Source organism: Cryptomeria japonica, chromosome 3 (genome assembly GCF_030272615.1).
Source record: "Cryptomeria japonica chromosome 3, Sugi_1.0, whole genome shotgun sequence".
Classification (NCBI taxonomy): domain Eukaryota; kingdom Viridiplantae; phylum Streptophyta; class Pinopsida; order Cupressales; family Cupressaceae; genus Cryptomeria; species Cryptomeria japonica.
In genome coordinates, this window is record NC_081407.1 from 369,332,075 (window position 1) to 369,338,558 (window position 6,484).

A 6,484-nucleotide genomic window follows, 5' to 3' on the forward strand; every position below is an offset into this window, starting at 1 on the left:
TTAACAAAAAAAAATTCTTAGACTTTCAATATTCACAATTTAGACACTATCATCACAAAAAAGATTCAACTATCAAATGGCTGCAGTTTTATGAGTACATTAATCATAAAAAAGCTTATGAAATTCATGAATTTTAAAAGAATTCTAAGATTTAAAAAACAAATTCACCTAAAAATATAACTAAACATCCATAGAATCAAACTTCTATTTTTTTCATAAAAATTCAAATTTCATTGGAAGCCTAAAACTCCAAGGAACCAAATCAAACAATTGAACAAAACATATTGAATATCTAGTTGATTTTATTCATTATTACAATCCTTATTTTATCTAGTATAAGCATTATTGTAACCTAATTAATGAACTCTAAGTCTAACTAAAGACTTAATTGATTCTGGGGTATATAAACTAATAAATATGTAACCTTAATTTAATAATACATGGTCATTTTGAGATTGACATGTGCCTCAAAGTGAAGACAAATTGTAATACTAGAGATTATAGCTATCAACACATCACTTCTAGACCTTATCATCATCTCTTCATTAATGTGGACAATCCTATCGATATTTAAATTACAGGTAAAATAACACATAAATTATCAATTACCAATAACTTTATTTCAGCATTGGTTAGTTGTATACTTTTCATGTTTAATAGTTAGATTTCAAACAATGTGTAAGATGATAAGGATCACAATAAGAATCCTAGAGCTTCTATGCAAGTTATTTCTTTCTATAGTTTTTAATTTTACAAATTGAATAAGAAGGCTTAGAAATCGTTATTTTTGTCTCGAACCTTAACAAGAGTTTCTATTTCAACATAAAAACATTCAATTTCATAAAGTTCTAATATAATTTATGGATCACAATTTACATTTTATAGGTTACCATTCTCACTTTGAAATTTAGGGTTCATGTATTCACTAACAAGCCAAAAGCCTATAGGGGAAGCACACTAGTAGCCATTATAGCTAACTTCGCACACCCACAAATTCTAAATGGTAGATCAAATTTTAACATTTTTATTTGTTGCTTCCGCATGCAACTCAACTACTTAAAGCTAATGTTTTGGCTTTTAGGTAGTAATGATACATGTTGTGGGATATACAATATAAATTTTACCTTATATATGCTATACAAATTTACATGCCTTATGTCAGCTAAGAGAGAAAGATCTATCTTTATTATGGTTTTCTTTTCGACTTGGGAGGTGTCAATTGAATGTGCCGGATATAGATACAATTCCACTCAATATATGTGCAAATGACTCTTTCTCATTTACCTCTGCCAATGTGAGCTTTCCCACCATATCCATGCATTCTTTCTAGTGTACACTGAGTGAATCCAACTAGGGACTCACCAAGCCTCTCAGACTTCTAGCTCTTCTTATTATTTTGTCTCTTTGCTTCTCAAGAATAGAAATTTGGTTCTCCAAAATCAAAATTTGACCATCAATTGATGTAGTTAATGAAATTAATCCGTCAAAAGAATTATCTATACTTGCAATTTTCTCCTGAATTTCTTGTATCTTTTTATCCACATTAGTTGTAAGTATATCAGTGTTACAACATACAATATATATTTGTATATTTCTTCAAATAATTTTCTATTAGTTTCAACTTCTCATCAATCTTCTTCTTCTGAGATTCAATTCCCTGATCAAATGCAGCTCTCTTAGCCTACGTAAACCTCTCTAGTGCTTGCTGGTTTGAAATCTATTGTAAGGATTGAAAATCCTTTGAAATATGCCCAGTAATTATCTTAAGCTTGCCCAATGGGCTTGCTTCATTTTCAATCTTGCACTTTGGGACCAGTCTGTGTAAAACAGTGATTGATTGATCAATAATCCCTTTATCTATGGCTCCTTCCTTCATTAGTTTTTGTGTTGCCATCATCATGAGTTTAGTGGGTCTCATCTCTGTTATGTTTTTCTTTTCGACCTGGGAGGTGTCAATTGACAACAATGATGGACCAACTACCAGTTCCCTTCCGAATTCCTCTCTCTTCTCTTATGAAGATTTATCCTTTATAACTTCATCACTTGCACCGATTGGTTCGCCACTTGGTGTAATTTGTGTAACTGGCGGTTCCTCTGTAGGAACTATAACCTCAACCTGTACATTTGTATCCAGAGGACAATTATTTAGTATCATGTACAAAATTATCTTGTTCACTCTCTATATTAACCAAAATCTCAATATTTGTTTGTACATCTATATTTACCGAGGGCTCAATTTCCACTATCTTAATATTTTTCAAAACTAAGGGTGAAGTACCCATAATCCCTTTCCTTTTCCGTCAACCGAGGTATCTACAATGTCTATTTTGGTTTCCGGTGAAGTAAAGAATCCTCTGTTCTCTCCAAGGAATTTAACCCATGCTTTTTGATTCTCATTTATTATTTCATTTACTCTTCCTAGCATCAAACTACTTATTCTATGTTTTATATTAAAAACTTTTCTATCTGCCACCTCAAGTGTCTTTTCCATTTCATCTAGAGCAATAGTAACACAAATAGATAATAGCTCTTGAATTTTAATATGTTTATACTCTTGCATGGATAATAGTATTCTACCATCTAACATATTATATAATAGAACTAGTATTTGATTTTGTATTTTTATTAAGGCTTTCTTATAAATATCCAAATATAATAAGACTTCTTCCTCTACCTCTCTTTTTTAATCATCCTTTAAGTGTTCATAATTAAATTGAACATTCTTCAACATGCCATCTTTAGTGATTTCATCTACTAATTCTTCACAAGTTTTAGGTGGTATGATAGTCACATTACTAGATTCAATTTCTAAGTTGATGTCACTCTTCTTCTTCCTCTTTGCAGTACTAGATGCAGCTGAAGGCGTTGCCTTTGGTGGTTGCTTTTGTGCCGGTATTTTGATTGTAACCTTCCTCTATTTTCTTCCTACAGCCCTCTTAAATGCCAATGATGTGTCATCCATTTTGTAGTAACATGCTCAATATTTACTTCAGGATTCTTCCTCTTCCTCCCTTTCTTCGGGAGAACATCAATTAAAGCTTTAATTTCCTTTGAGACCTTCTCCACAAATTTAATTGCTTTCCCTTCCCGCTTCTCTCTTTTCTTTCGGTTGAGCTTTGTTTCAAACTGTTGTGTTTTTGTTGAGCAATACCATAGGGATTCTCTTTCTAATCAATTGGTGCATCAATCAACATTTTTGCATAGGCATCAAGAATTTGTGCATCCATCTCATAGCTCATTTTTTCAATCCTAATATTTCAGGGCTTAACTACTTCCATAAGTGTTTCATACTTCTTTACCATGAAGCTTATGTCGGTTGAATATTTTTCTATAATATGCTCAGGTACCCTTACCCTAGACCTCATAGATTTCTGGAATGCTTTGAAATATCCCCATTCCTTATCATCTCTTTGAATTCCTAAAGTAGCAATTGATTGTTTCAATTGTCTCCCTATTGGGATGTCAAATGCCCATTGCCTCTTACCAAAACTGGGTGTATCATTCATGAAATATAACATCAAGAAAACTATCAAGTTTCCATACTGCAATGTACCCTTCTTTTCACCCTTATTTTTTCCTAGGTTTATTAACAACTCATCTAGCATCCAACCGCATAGATCTAATTTTACATTCTCTCTCATCATTTTGTATGCAGCGAAAATGCATGAACTGGAAACAAAATTCAGTCAGTTTGACCGAGTTAACTTATACTCGATGATCATGCTACTGAATCTGATGTCTATGTTGGTGATAGTTCTCACTCTCATAGATCTCCTGTCAGATGTCACGCTGGTGATCTTTTCAATGAAATCATTCAAAACCTTCTTGTCTGGATGTTGCCCAACTAATTGTAAACCAGTGATTGCCCTGGATGGCTTCCCTGGTGATTTTGTAAGGTTTGTTTAACCATAAAAATTCCCCATGTACTCTACTCAAAATATATCTTATTATCTCATCCTCAAATTATGGAATATCCAGAATGTCGGTAAACCCTAGGTCTTCAATATGCTTGAATGCCCATTTGATCTTTCCAGATTCTCCCATCAGCTAACTCATATACATGACCTTAATTTCAGAAGTTCTCAAGTTTTCAATGGGACAATGAATAGATTCCCTAACATCCTCTACATAGACAACTCTCTCTGGAACGCGAGAAAATTCTCCAACTGAATCTTCTAGGGTAGCCACATGTCGATACCTCTTGAAAATTGGCCTGGGGCAGTCCTTGACCTCTACTATAGTCGAGTTTGCAACAAAAATAGGAATAGATGATGATCTCACTTCCATGTTTAAAGATAAATACCTTTTGATCGCTCTCGGTGAAAACCTCCAACAAAATCTTCTAGACGCCGATGAAATCGCTCAAGAAGAAATCCGATTGCTCTGAATTTCCTTTGAACACTCTTAGACGCTCTGAAGTCGCTCTGAATGCAAGGTGATCAATAATGAAGTCAATTCGACTGTTTAATCTTCGAGAAAATGCCCAATCTTCCATTGACATAAATGATTGCTGGTGAAAGATATAGGATCTTGCTCAGAACATATCCATGCCGAATAATCATCTCCAATATCTGGAACCTCTTCCCGGGGCATATGCAACATCTTCATGAATTTTCCCTACCCATAAGGCATCTGCCTTAGTTATCGGATGAGCTACCTGTCAATGTAGGAGCAACCTCTTCTACCAGATAAGTAACTGGGACATTCCCATCTGATGATTGTTCTTCAGTCTTTCTAACCCAATTCTGAGTATGATCTTGCCAGATTTGACTAACCTTCTCTTTTCCTTTCTCATTTGATCCTCCATTACCAATCAGTGGATTTATGCTTCTACAAAATTTATCAATATGTCCTAAGAATTGGGGCTTGCTTCCTTAAAATTAGTTATATCTTATCTCCTTCTGATATCACTCCTAATTGTTGTTGCTCTTTCTCTCTCATCTTTCATATGCTTTACTATGAGTATTTGCATAGGCTCATACTCTCCTAAAAGTGCAGGATAAATACAACATTGTAAATTATCACTGGTCCAATTTAGACCTCATGTTTGGGCTCCCACTTTAGTGTGTCCTATCCTCATACCCTCTCCAAATCCAGCTTGACCCTATTCTCCATCTTTGAGGCCATGAACACCCATTCGTGGATCCCATGGTGAGGTACGATTCCTCCTACCACCTTCTCTTGATCTTGTTTACAGAGGGACCAGGGTGTGAAACGGTCTGGTCTAGACCATGGTGTGAAGCACCCTTGTCAGGACAATGGCATGAAATGCCTTGGTCATGACCAATGTACACCAAAACACCATGGTCCCTCTTAATGGGGCCCAAATTTGAATTGGGGTAGGTGTTGTATCTCCTCACTAGAAATCGATCCTTGTAGCTACACATGACCATTACAAGTTGGCCCAATTAGTAAATTACCTAAGAAAACCTATATATATATACCTATATAAATAAATATACATATATATATATATATATATATATATATATATATATATATATATATTATCAACCTATTTTCATCTAAGTTAAGAAATCTAAGACTCAATCCCCCTTATTTGTGCATCCATGAAGCATTCATCATGAAGCTATTTTAGATATTTTCAAGGCTACATATTCATCCTTCAAGAATCATGGAGAAAAATTACATCAATCTTATGGAAGAATGTGAGTGTATTTAGGGTTTTTTATGTTCATGTGTTTGTCATGCCATATTACATTCAAACAACATTTCATTATCATCAACAATTGTAGATCTGAGGTGTGCCTATTCAACATTTATTTTAGTATTTCCATTATTTCATTCAAGTTTAATTCCTAAACTAGGGTTCGACTTAGGCAAACCCCTATCCCCAACATCTTTTCATTTCTTTTAGTGTGCACGAAATAGGTGTGGAGTTGTACTCAAGAGGATCGACAAAGTTCATAGAGATGAACAAGTTCAATGTTTGATGATGGAAAATTTGGAAGCCATGGTGAATTGATACTACCTAGTCCAATAAAATTAGGCCAAACTTCTAAGAATATATTCTAGACATCTTATTTTTCTGTGATCCAAGTTGGTGGCTCCATTTGAGATCTATACCTTACTATTTCTATTGGAATACTTCAATTATAATCTATTCTTCTCTAATTATCAACAATCCAATTCAATCCCAAGAAAGAGAAAGTCAAAACCCTAACCCAGGTGAATCTAATTAGAATTCTCAACATTTCCACAATGAGATTGAGGCTAGATCTATTAGATTGACCTCTCTTTCCCCTTGTAATGGGTACTTTGATCTTGCTTGTGGTTCTCTCATTGAAACCCTAATATCCAAATTTGCACCATTACAATGGTTAAAAATGGTACATTAGGTGAATTTAATAAAATGATGTAGTGTTAAAGGGATGATATAATTGAAGATAAAAGATATTATACATTGGATGTGTCTAATAGGTCATTGGTTATTTTTAGATACATGTGTAGAGTCAAGGTTCAC